General features: G+C 38.2%; 1 protein-coding gene across 4 annotated transcripts in view; it reads right to left on the reverse strand.

Annotated features, from left to right (window-relative positions):
* Window positions 1-13,977, reverse strand: part of MARCHF1 (membrane associated ring-CH-type finger 1) — an 859,229-nt gene that overhangs the window by 62,018 nt on the left and 783,234 nt on the right. The window lies entirely within an intron of this gene.

The raw sequence follows: 13,977 nt of genomic DNA on the forward strand, positions 1-13,977 counted from the left end.
GTGGAAGAATTCTGAAACATTTTAACGTGCTACTATGGAATAAAGTGAATATAGAAAGTCTCAACTTGGAAATACTATGAAGATTTTCCTAGGAAGGTGCACACATATTTGGTCAAAACAAAAGGCCTAAATTGTCAGTAATCATGGTCACAAAAGTTACTGGTTACAGAAAGTCCAAGTACGGTAAATCCTACTGTTTTAAAATGTTAATTACTACATCTTCCAAGGAATTCCTAGTTCAAGTAGTTTACTGAATTACTGTGACTTCTAGTGTCATAGATTCATAGTCTATGAAATCGTCATTATTCTCCTCTTCAAATTTAAAAAAATAATTTGTTTTCCTCACTGCATAAGTTTTTATACCACCAGGTCACAAATTCAAACCTTAGAACTTCAGTAACTCTTATTATATAACCAGCTGTTAGAAGTTGTTACTAAATTTGATTAGAAATATTGCTTGAACTCTGTTAGAAATATGAATGGAATGTTCCCCAAACACCTGTATAGTAATTTTTTGGAGCAGAATTAAGGGGTAGGCTGGAAGAGTGTTTGAATTGCTGCTACTGCTTTCCTTTCATCCCTCTTCTCCAGAAGCATGTTTTAAAGAGTGGATTTTAAAATATATTTATCTAGCTCAGCTGTCTCCCCAGGGGAAATGTGATGGTTGGTCAGATTGTTACTGCAATGAGATACAGGAATTGAAACCCAACCCTCCCCTAACCTCAAAATAAAGAAGTATGCCACAGTACACTAGTATCTTGGATCTCTTTTTCTTAAGTAAAGATAAAGTAGGCCAAGAGGAACACTGACTTCAAAAGTTCTTTGAGTGGAGTGACAGGATGAGAACACAAGAAAGTTCAAAATCAGCGTCCGCCTTCCCCTGGACAGAGTTAGGAGGTATCAGTGTTGGATGTTGCAGCACCTGTCAGAGGCTGGCGTGGTGGGGAAAAACTAAAAATCATCTCAGAGCCTATTCTTTAATATGAAAGCCCGAGATATGTCCTCTCTCCAAACGTGTAGGTCCTAGGATCAGGGCTTAAGTATACTTTATAGCATACCTGTTGCTGATAGACTGTTGGTCAGTAGATGCTTGTTGACTAAAGGAATTGTTCAGTCAACAAACTGTGACTTATTATAAAAGCAACCAGTGAAAGCAAATCTGGGTTTCTATAGCACATCATTTTATTGTAATATTTATTTTTTTGAGTCACTGAAACCTAACGAATTATACATCATGAGCGGCTGGGATTTCTGAAGTCCTTTGAAGCTCTTCTCTACCTGATCCCACACAAAGATACTCCCTTAGATCAGGGGCCAGCACACCGTGATGTCTTTCTTCCTGCTGCATGTTTTGGTAAATAAAGTTTTATTGGACCACACCCACACATGTTTGTTTATGTATTATTTAGAGCTGTGTTTTCACTATAACTGTAGACCTGAGAGTTGATGCAGAGGCCATGTGGCCACAAAAACTATCATCTTCACTATCTGGCCCTTTACAGAAAACACATGTCTTAAACATGGTGATCCTGAGTTAAAGACAATGTCTGACTATTATCAACAATGATGAAAACAAGGTTCACAAAATAAATCACCCCAAATTCTGCAAGTAACAAAAGTTGAAGTAAAGGTTCCAGAGAGAAGCACACAATAAAAACGAAAGCCCCTCCTGACCCACCACTGAAGCTCGCTGACCCATAACAGTCTGCAGGGACAGGGGGTAAAGTTTCTTATTTGAAAAAGAAAACTTTGCAGTTAATGCCATCTCATAATTCGTCACCACAAAGGGGGTCAAGCGCTGCACAGCTGCCAAGACGATTCTGAGGCTCTGATTTTTTACTAACTTGAAGAAGTAATTCATCATAAGCAGATGTAAACAGCGACCTCGCTGATTACTGAGTTCAGACTGACCAGAACCGTTCTCTGTTTGTAGTCAAGACTTCTTATACCTTACAGATTCTTTTTAAAAAACTTCTCCTGAAACTGTCACCTGAAGCATCACTGGCAATATCATTTTTTCATAAAGTTAAGATTATTTCCCATAGGAAAAAGCAAAAGCTTGGTTCATTTTCATTTCCATTTCACAAGATTTTTCATGTGATTTTAGCATTTTGAATTTTTTCTAAATTATCCAACTCAGGTTGGCTCCTAAGAGTCTTTTTCAAACTATGTTGAGATTGTTCTAAATGAATTTAAAAGCTAAATATCGACTTCAAATATCTGCTAGAAATGAAAATAAAGTGACAGAGCCACTACAGGAAGAATTAAACAATTCTTAAATGGATACACTTCACACAAACCATAATTGCTAAATTATAAATGAAAGCATAGTAATAAAAATATAAACATGCTTTTTTCCCAACAGAATAATTGTGTAGAGAAAATGATTTCAATAATAAAATAAAAATGCATTGTAAAATAATCATAATTTTGATGCATTTTTACCTTATGGGAAATCGAGACTTGGGAATTAAGTGATTTTTAAAAAATCATTGATGATCTACATTGGTGTCTGTCACCTAGCAGCAGGAACAAGCTGAATTCACAGATATTATTGGCATTTTAGTATTTTAACTGGCTGCTTACAATCCAACCACCATGTGTTAGGCTTTCACCATTTATGACGTGAATAAACATCTACTTCCATATAATTTCTAGTTTTCTGTAAAGAGTGGACCACAAAACGCTACTGAGCAAATTAAATTTTAGAAAATGTGTGTGTGTGCGTGTGTTTGCAGCTTCAAGTCCCCCCTTAATGTTTGAGTTTTAAGAAAAGTTGGCTTTTTTTTTCAGTCTTATAGATCTGAAAATGACCTCCACTGCCACCCCCAGCCCCCATCCCTTGCCAAGGCTTCTTGGCTCAGGTAGAATAGTATTTTTTTTTATGCATATGTTTTAAAAAAAAATAATTCATCACTTAAAAAAATCTTTGTGAGGGCCATAGTGATTATGTAACTTTAGAATTCTTTTCATTCATTCATTCATTATTTAATTCATTCACATTTTCTTAGTTCTTGCTACATGCAAAGAAAATCAGACACTAGCATCTGCACGGAGGGTGACTTGAGAGGAAGAGAAGAGAACCTGAAGGCAGGGACACCATTTGGGCAACGATTACAAACATCTAGGTATTAAGAATCTGGAACAATGTGGTAACACTTGGGAGAAGATGGGAGACAGCCTGCAGAGTGTGTCAGGATCCACAACGGACTTGCTTGGTTTCCATGACTACTAGCTTTGGCATTGAAGCACATCAACAACATGGGACTCTTAAAGGCAGTCATCCCTGTAACCTTCAGACAGCATTGCAACTCTTTTCCCATATTCCATGCCATTTTTTTCCCTTTCTCTATCCCCTCATTTCCCTACCTACATTTTCTTCCATCCTCCTCTCTAACTATATAAGCTTTAAACACAGTACTTCTGGACACTGCTATGTTTGTAATGGTTTAATTTGGATGTTAATCTTTACTCAAAACTAGTCATCATGCTTCAGAGTTTGGCACCCATTCTTAGCCTTTCAAAGAACTAGCTTGGTTTTATTGATATTTTTCTATTTTTTTAACCTTCATTTTATTTATTTCCTCTCTGATCTTTATTATGTCCTACCTTCTGCTGACTTCAGGTTTTTTTTGTTCTTCTTTTTCCAATTATTTTAGGTGTTAGGTTAGGTTGTTTATTTGAGATTTATCTTGTTTTTTGAAGAAGGCCTGTATTGCTATGAACTTCCCTCTAAGAACTGCTTTTGCTGCATCCCATAGATTTTGTATGGTTGTGTGTTTTTTTGTTTGTTTGTTTGTTTTAAAATTTTATTTATTTATTTATTTTTGGCTGTGTTGGGTCTTCGTTTCTGTGCGAGGGCTTTCTCCAGTTGTGGTGAGTGGGGGCCACTCTTCATCGCGGTGCGCGGGCCTCTCACTGTCGTGGCCTCTCCCGTTGCGGAGCACAGGCTCCAGACATGCAGGCTCAGTAGTTGTGGCTCTCGGGCTTAGTTGCTCCGTGGCATGTGGGATCCTCCAAGACCAGGGCTCGAACCCATGTCCCCTGCATTGGCAGGCAGATTCTTAACCACTGCGCCACCAGGGAAGCCCTGTATGGTTGTGTTTTGATGTCCATTCTTAGAATTCACTTTCTTAAGCTAAAAAATGATTAGAACACATGTTGGGCAGAAGCCATGTTGAAAGGTAGTAAGCAGTTATGAGAAATTAGTGCTCAAGTAAACAAGTGAGGATATATAACCTCTCTTTTTGAGAAATATAGCAGAGCAATGAAAGGATGGTGGACTAGAGAAAATTTTAGTTTTCACTTTCATTTCATTTTTTTTTTTTAACAGTAAAAGCTGAATGTGTTCATAAGCAGAAGTGAAGGTGCCACAGAGAGGGAGACATTTACAGAAATCATCAGGCAAGAGAATGACCCATTGTTAAATGAAGTTTCTTGAGAAGTCAGGAGAGTGTGGGGAAAGAAAAAATGGTAGAGGAACATCTTTGGACAAGCGCAAGGGTATCCAGGAGGGAAACAGACACCATTTCCTGTGAGCAAGAGGTAGAGGAGAAACGGCAGGTGAAGATGGAAAGGAGGTGGGGGCAGGGAAGGTGCAGCCCCTGGGCCTAGGGGGATCTTACTATCTTCCCTGATATAACAGACAACAGGTAACTAAAGGGAAGGCAGGAAGGCACGGGGTTACGGTCTCACAGAGGCTGTAAATAATTAAAGAAAGCCACTGGGAGAATGTGATGGAAAATTAACCAAGCATGTATATCAGAATCGTGGAGCAGCCATGAGGTCCCCAGTGAGATGAGACAGCATGGATTTATGGTGGGCGTTCTGGGACTCAGTATGTTGAGCAGTCAGAGAGGTCCTACAAAGGGTAGCACAACCTCTCCGTCCCGAGATCACTAGGTCAGGCTGGGGAAGGACGAGGAGTGAAGGATTCTGGTGCATCAGAGAAGACGGTGTGAAAATAGTTGTCATAAAGTGTAGATGAACTGAGCAGGGAAGCTAGTGAAACCACTTCATGGTCACTGTATTATGAGAAAAGGATGGGTTTGAGAGACCAGAAGACACAGCGATGCGGAAGAAGAGATGCTGAAAATAGGAGGAAATGGGACAAAGATTGTCTCTGTGTACAGTATGCATTCATCTCCCTCACGGATGAATTCCTATCCCTTCTGTTGTATTTTTTCCATTGTCACAGAAAAAATGAAAATAAAAAATATAGACTTATTTGGTGCTTGAGGTTCACAAGCAAATCCAATCCTGACTCACATCCTTGTTTTCCGCTCCAGTAAACTGGAGAAGTTCTCTGTTTACTCATGTGTAAAATGAGGTCAAAAATAACTCTTAGGGTGTCATGAGGATTAAATAAAAGAGTACATGTCTGCCATATAGTAGGCAATCTAATACTTGTTAATTTATTATGGCTAATTTGTTAATTTTATCATGGGATCACGGGATTAATACTATTGCTACTACTACTATTAATTTGGTTTTTCTATGTTACTGCTGCCAATGCACTGGGACTAACAGCTTTTAGCAGCTAGTTTGTGAAGTCAGTTAAAGCAAGTGCTTGTAAGGCCAAGGTCATGAATTCTGACAGCATCCAGGTGAGTTAGTTACGACACCTTTGAGTCCCCAGGTTAGTCGAGTCACAAACATGTCTCAAAGAAATCTTGGCATGGGAGTGTGTTTAGATCTGGGATGGGATTCAGCTTCACTCTTCTGTATGTTGGGTGCTCTCAGACAAGTTTTCAGACAGCTGGTTTTTTCATCTGTAAAATTTTACATGGCTATCACGAGGTTCGAATAAGATATATGAGAAAATACTGCAAAATATAAATATTATCCCAAAGTAGGGCATTATTGCCAATACATAAACAGTCAATAAAGTCAACAAAAAGTGCTGCTAGGTAATAAATGCATGCTTTTTTAGAAAAGCAACTCAATTCTTTTTTAGTCTTTTTAAATTAATTTTTATTGGAGTATAGTTGCTTTACAATATTGTGTTAGTTTCTGCTGTACAGCAAAGTGAATCAGCTATATGTATACATATATCCCCTCTTCTTTGGATTTCCTTCCCACTTAGGTCACCACAGTTAATTAAGTAGAGTTCCCTGTGCTATACAGTATGTTCCCCTCAGTTGTTTATTTTATACAGAGTATCAATAGTGTTTATGTGTCAATCCCAGTTTCCCAATTCATCCCACCCTCCCCTCCTTGGTATCCATACATTAGTTCTTCACGTCTGTGTCTCTATTTCTGCTTTGCAAATAAGATCATCTCTACCAGTTTTCTAGATTCCACATATATGCGTTAATATACAATATTTGTTTTTCTCTTTCAGACTTACTTCACTCTGTAGGACACTCTCTAGGTCCATCCACGTCTCTATAAATGACCCAATTTCGTTCCTTTTTATGGCTGAGTAATATTCCATTGTATATATGTATCTTCTTTATCCATTCCTCTGTTGATGGACATTTAGGTTAAAGCAACACAATTTTTTATGTCTGCATTTTACTTCACAGGACTCTGTCATTTTTCATCTCATAGGACTGTGATGTAAGTAAGGGAGATATTTCCTAATCTACCGTACTAATGAGATTACTTTTCTCCTAAGCTACCAACGTCCTCCTCATAGTCAAGTCCAAGGACCTTCTCTAGTTCTCCGTCTTTCCTGATGTCCTTTTACATTATAGACTAACCCCTCCTTCTTGAAACTTCTCCCTTCTTGGCTTATATGACACCACTCTTATATCACTACCCTTAAACTTGGGAAAAGTGGAATCAGAAGAGCATGCAGGATGACTGTAGGGATTGAAATAGTGACTACTTATGGAGGACCGACCCAAAATGTCGGTATTCTGGAACCTGGAAAGATAAGAGATGATGGGGGAGATGATCCTATGATAAGACATAACAGGTGAGTTACCATGTGGAGAATAGTATACAATTCAGCATATTTAAATTCATGGTTAAAACTCATCTACCATAATTTGATATTGTAGGTTACAAGGCCCACCTGTTAAAGTATGAGTGTACTCATTTTGGGACAAATTTAAAAAAAAATACTAAGTCCTACATTTAACATCTTGGAGGGGAACAAAAAAGCAAGGAAGGGCCATTACATGCCAATTGTCTTTAGATATATGACAGGCTATTGTGTGAAAGGGCAGCTGGTCTTATTCTGAACCACAACTGGATCCAGGGAGTACAAGTTAAAGAATATATATATTGATATATACAGAACTTTCCAAAGATCAACTGAGCTTGCCCAGGAGGGTGTGGATTTCCCACCATGGAAGGTACTCAAGCAACAAACGTAAGTTGTGTGATTACATGGCAGGCATAGTGTAAAGGAATTCAAGCAAGGGTACTTAAACTACATGACCTAAAATTTCTAGTGTTGAGAGTCTGTTTTCCTTCCTTTCCAGCAGACCGATCTCCCTGCTCCACCCCCTGAAATTTCTTTGTCAGCATTTCCCCTCTGCTTATCCTGGGAGTTTTGTACTTAACCCTTTGATTTTTCCATTCTACGCTGACTGCCCCAGGGAGGCCATCCTGGACCACAAGTTCAAGCATTGCTCCTAGACTTGTGATTTTAAAATATTCATCTCCAAAACCAACCGTTGCCCCTCCAACAGCAAGAAACCTCAGCCGGTTCTTACTGGTTCCTGCATCTCACCATCTCCAAAATAGCTTCTCTTCCCAAAGATGCCATTCCATCAACATCAACGTCCCGTTCTATTGCTTGCCTTTGTTTTGAGCCTTTCAGGTACTTCGTACTCTAAATTCAAATTATCAATATGCCAATAATTTTTCTCCCTTAGTGTTTTGTTCTTTTAAAATTATTTTCCTCTTTTCATCCTCACTGCCATTGCTCTGGTAGTTTTGAATTGTCACCAGATACACAAACTGTCTTAAAGCCTTTGCTCCTTCCAAATCATTCTTTAAACATACAGTTATTCAGATCCTCTTAAAATACTGCCATTCTTCAAGAACCCTATCATCAATCAAATAAAATCCAAATTACTTCACCTGGTTTTCAGCTGACCTTCCATAATTTGGATATACCTTACCCATCCTGCTGTTATTTCCTCTTAATCCCTAACATACAGGCATAGCAGCATGCTACAGAATCTACCAGCTGAGAAGCTATGAGTTTTGCCACAAATAACTTACCACTGTGCCAAGATCTTGATTCCTCTCCATCTAGAGGGCATTTTAAGGGTCTGGGTGTGTTGCCCATTAATCCCAGTTAACTCACAAATGTTATCATGTTCTGCGCGTGTCATGATGTAGAAAGTGTTGGGAAACACTGGTGTGGTTTTTAATAGTACAATCACCATTAGAACCCTAATTCTGCCGGTCCATGTCTGTTACCTCACTTAATCTCTGGTATTTTCAAGTTCCTCACCAATAAAATAGGAAAAAAGCAGTGTCTACTTCATAGGATTGTTTATAAGCATTAAGTTAAGTGTCAATAAAGGTTAAATACTATTTTTTTTCAATTAATGCTCCAATGTTTATTTCCTCAGCCTATTGTGTTCTGGGACTGTGCTTCTGGGAATTTTCTCAAATATGATCCCAAACCCCTGAGACCCTATTTCGTTCTTTCTTTTTTTTTTTTTTTGCATTTTAAAAGAAATTGTTTATATTTTGTATTTATAATAAAATACACTTTATTCCATATTTTCATAACTTTTATGTCCAGTGTTAGCTCCATTCTGGAAAGTAATTGTTAACTTTTCAGAAATTGTACAGATTGTATCTCTTTAGTGAAAATTAAAGAAATAAGGTCCTCGGGACATCTTTCTGAGTTCTTATAAGAACTTATAAGAAGACACCTACAGAAGTTTAAACACGAATACAATTGTAATTTAAATTCACTAAACATTTATTTGCTAGACTGTCAATTTGAGCCACACTGAAAAGAAATATAAAGGCTTTAACAGTTGCTATTATCAGATATCAGCTTAATCTTTTTTTCCCATTTCTTGATCACACTTCATTTAAATTTAAGCTGCCCTGAGACTCACATCCTTCATGAAATAGACTCTAGATCTTCTTTCCCTACAGTGTTAGAGGTGTCATTGTTCTTAGCACAGATACAGATCCGGTCTTTGCTGTTTGTTGTTTCATCTATGCAAGTTCTGCTATTATGAGCTGAATACATTCTTGTTGATTAATTTTGAGGGTCAGGATCTTCTTTGTATGGAAAGAATAGCAGGATATTAAGAGTAATTTAAGTGATGGGAGCGTTAAAAAGTCAAGGTGAAGATGGCTGATTCCTAGACCGCAAATGGATTGGGAATGCTATACTTTAAACTACTGTTTAAGCATGTACAGACCAAAAGAGGTAGCCTAGGTTAGTGAGATGATTTATCAATTCTCAGAAGATGTTACCAACTACCAATGTTTTGTTTACGTTTCAGGAAGACTCACTTATAATGAAAGTGAGAAATGTATGACCCTTACACGTACCATGCACTCTTCATTTGCATTTGAGGAACTAAACTGAGGTGTACCAGTTTTACACCCTCTCTGAGCATCAGAGGAAGTCAAGCAAACCGATCTGTTGCAGAAAGGAGAAGTAACTCTTATTTAATAAGCAGAGAAGAAGATAGGCAGTATTTAGTATTATTCTTACCAGCAGCTGTTTCCAGCAACTCTTATTGATATGGAGCCAGAATATAATTTAGAATTAAAAGAAAAAGGCCTTGGGGGCTTCCCTGGTGGCGCAGTGGTTGAGAATCTGCCTGCTAATGCAGGGGACACGGGTTCCAGCCCTGGTCTGGGAGGATCCCACATGCCGCGGAGCAACTGGGCCCGTGAGCCACAACTGCTGAGCCTGTGCGTCTGGAGCCTGTGCTCCGCAACAAGAGAGGCCGCGATAGTGAGAGGCCCGCGCACCACGATGAGGAGTGGCCCCCGCTTGCCACAACTAGAGAAAGCCCTAGCACAGAAACGAAGACCCAACATAGTAATCAATCAATCAATAAAAAATCTTAAAAAAAAAAAAAAAAGAAAAAGGCCTTGCAAATCAGGTTTCTAAGATTTCCCTACAGAGATGAAGGTAAGTATTGTGAGCTACCATTCAGCCTGAGATTTAAAATATTTTGAAAACTTCTATTAAATGTACGATTATGACATAGGAATAAAAATATTTTGTAGAGAGCTGATACAATTTTTATAATCATAAGATTGGTCATTCTGAATCTACAATCTTTTTAACATCTACAGATGAGTGACAGCACTTTACACACAAGTGACTTTTTTAAGTGTTTTGTTTTCTCAAAGGAATATTTTCAACTCGAAAAACCTGGTATATACCATGACTTCCTGAGTTTAATTTCATGCCCTAATTTGTCACCACTGACTTGGTCAAAACCTCAGACCATCTGCACAGAGCTGCAGGGAAGGATCAACAACAAAGAGAGAAACATAGCAATGTCCCTGGCTCCTCTCTGGATCCTGGAGCAAATCCAAAGTCACAGCTAATCAGCTGCATCTTCTTCCCATCGGATACCACACGATGGAAAACAGTGGAGAAGAAGAAAGTGATCACTTGTGCCAGTGATGGAAGCAGAGGAAGCCAAGGCTTATTTGAGTTCCTAGGTACTTGGGTTAGGTGAGCTGCAGTGGCTTGGTAAGATGCTATCGGAATTGCTCCCCTTGCAGCCCTATCCCCTCTGGTGTTGGTTTGAACCTACTGATCCCAGGAGTTTAAACCCTGATTGGGATCGAAGGTTGTCATAAGAATTCCCCTATTAGTGGCTAGCCTAGTGATTCAATCTCATAGTGGGCTAGGTCCTCTTGGAGGGCTTTCTGAGATGTCTCCGTGGGTGCATGGAGTACGTGAGATTTCTTCCCCTGTGTGTTGGCAAGTGTAGCCCCAGGAGTCACAGCCCCAAGCGTACCCAACAACAGGATAGATCTTCCTCATTAATCTTAATATCAGCTCAAATGGTCCAAATCCTCCAAGTCAGGAGAGATCAAAGGATGGGTTGTGCCCTAAGGGATAATCCCTCCCTTAGCCATCACCTTGCTTCCCATCCACACTCTGTTGGTGGGTTCAGACAGAGCACGGTCTACTTCTGAGTATAGAAATGGATTTTCCCCAATGGTGCTTACCTTTCCAGATCCCACCTTATAATTTTGGTGACATATAGATGAGTTAATAGATAATAAACATTGAATAAATATCCCGAGGTAATGATTCTCTCTACACTCTCACACGTCACCAACATTCATTTTCTGTCAGCTTTGAGACCTTTCTGTGTGTGTTCGTAAGATGGACAAAATTGAACTAGAGACATTTCTAAGCAGGAATTCTTAAAGTTGTTAGGCTCAGCTTTTATTAGCTGCATGCACTGAAGTGAAAAGGAAAAACAAAAGGACAGATAACACACACTCATTTGCTTTCTGCGTAGATATAACCAAGGAAATATATTTGGTCAGATGCAGAATAGGGCTTTTGTACATGCATAATAACAGAGCTATCAGAAAACTTATCATTATAACTTTTTAGTCCTTTTACTTTTCTGCATGTGGCAGAGATCCTTAATTCAAATTGATTTTGTGATGGCGCTTTTTTGTGATTGCTTAGTGTTTGAATCTTCATAACCTCGTCCTCAACCATGACTTCCTTCTGTTTTCGTCTATTCATGAATCTTATCTGGTGGAGCATTCCTTCAAAGGAAGTCTCAAGTTGCCATGCATAACTGACAAAGAAGGTAATTTATTTACAGATAACCAAGAATGCACTGAATGAATTAAAAACATGCTTCTGCATATAAATTCTCCTACATAGGCAAGCGAGTGTCTTGGCAAAATATTGATGTTTTATAGCAGCTCCAGCCACCTTGAGTGAACACTGGTCATTCTTGATTCATTTATTCACGTATTCCTTTATTTGTTTATTTATTCATGTAATCATTATCTCACCAAATAATCTGTGGCATGTGTGCAAGGTTATACGAGGTGCTGAGATAAATGCAAAGATGAGTAAGTCTCAGTCTTTGTCTTTCAAGGAGCTTATACTTTGACACTTTATACATTGGACACCTGCACAGCTAGCTGGAATCCAAGTCACCACGTGATGTATGCCATATCAAATGCTGTGCAAGGCAGGGAAAGAGAATGTGTAGATTGGGGGTGGGGGGAGGGTAGTTAGAGCCTAATGGAAGATGTTTATAGGAACTGGAATTGAGGCCTGGGGAGAATTTTTGGCAGATGGAGATGGAAGTTGATAGAATACTCCAGACATAGAAGATCCTTTCAGTGAATGCCTAGAAGTAGGAATCACCAGGTAATCGGGTCAAGTATGAGGCTAAGTTTGAAAGGAACATGAAAGTTTGGGTAGGATTGTATTGGGATGTCATGCTGACAAATTAAGATTGTGGAGAGCCTAAAATACATTTCCTTCACCCAGCGCCAACATTTACACACACACACACACACACAGAGGCATGCACATAAAAAGTTTTAACTATCAATATATTCAGTTGGAGGGGGAACTTAATAAAGAATCAGATTAAGAAAGAAAATTATTAGAAAGATTAATCTGCCTGTGTTACCTCAGAGATTAGAAAGAAAAAGAAGAGGATATTACAATCGTCAAAATCAACAGTAATAAGAACATGCACTAGTGTAATAGTCGTGACAATGAAAAAAGATAACAGGAGATCCTGAATAAGTAAAGTTGGTGGGATGTAGACACGAACTTGGGAAGAGGAACAGGGATGAGCTCTGGGAGGAGAGGAAAGGACTGACGACACTGACCTCAGGGTTTTAATTAAAACTATGATATAGAGAATGGATAAAAAACAAGGTCCTCCTGTATAGCACAGGGAACTATATTCAGTGTCCTGTGATAAACAATAACGGAAAAGAACATGAAAAAGAATATGTATATGTATAACTGAGTCACTTTGCTGTACACCTGAAACTAACACAACATTGTAAATCAACTCTACTCCAATAAAATAAAGAAAAAAGCTTCTCCGGACAGAGGTTCAAGATTAACCTACTTACAGGGCCTCTGAGCATTGGTTTGTCACCACAAGCACCACTTGGAAACGATAATGTTCATAATTTAATTTTTAACTTAGTTACACTGTATGGGGAGGGTCATTTCGAAAAGCAGAAGGAAGTAGTTCCACACATTCTCATAGATGCTGTTTTCTTGGATTTGAGATATTTCAATGAACAAACATATTTGAAAGATGTTTTTCCAAATAGCAACAGAATTACCTATAACAAATAATTATTTCAAATAACAAGTCTATTTGAAATAGACTTTATTCCAATTAGCAGTAGAACAGCCAAGAGGTTTCTAAATATTAAGCCCAGAATTCTACCTTCTCTCTTCTCTGTGCATTAAAGAAAAAGACACAGTCTGCACTGATATCAAGAAAGTGGAGGAGCAACATTACTTTTGCTCATATTATATGTCAGCTACAAATCATCAGAAACCAAAACAAACTGGGAATTCATCATGATACTCATCTCCTCTTTATTTTACTTATCTTGCATTTTGTATAGTGCAACACCATGGTTGAGGTTTTCATTTTGCACTTGCATTTTTCACTTCTGTAGTTTGTGCATGAAAAAGAAATGTTCTACTTTACCTTTCATTAAACCCCATGTTGAAGTTATACACTTAAAAAATTTTAGTTGTTTCTATCTTCACATAAAGACAGCTGCTTCAAAGACATAACAAAAAGGCAGAGATAACAGGAAAGAGATGTTACTGCTTTTTATTTTCAAATTATATTTTAATTTTCAAATAGCATCTTAATGTGTATATTCTCTAAGGAAGTACATGGTGAATATAAACTGCTAGTAGCTTCAGTTTGATTTCATACAAATAGTATTTTACTTGAGTCTAACTATAACAGCTTTAACTATTATAGATGATTACATATCTATTGTATATATACCCACATATACATATATTATAAACGTAAATGTATA

Source organism: Balaenoptera physalus, assembly GCF_965194825.1.
Source record: "Balaenoptera physalus genome assembly, chromosome: 5".
Classification (NCBI taxonomy): domain Eukaryota; kingdom Metazoa; phylum Chordata; class Mammalia; order Artiodactyla; family Balaenopteridae; genus Balaenoptera; species Balaenoptera physalus.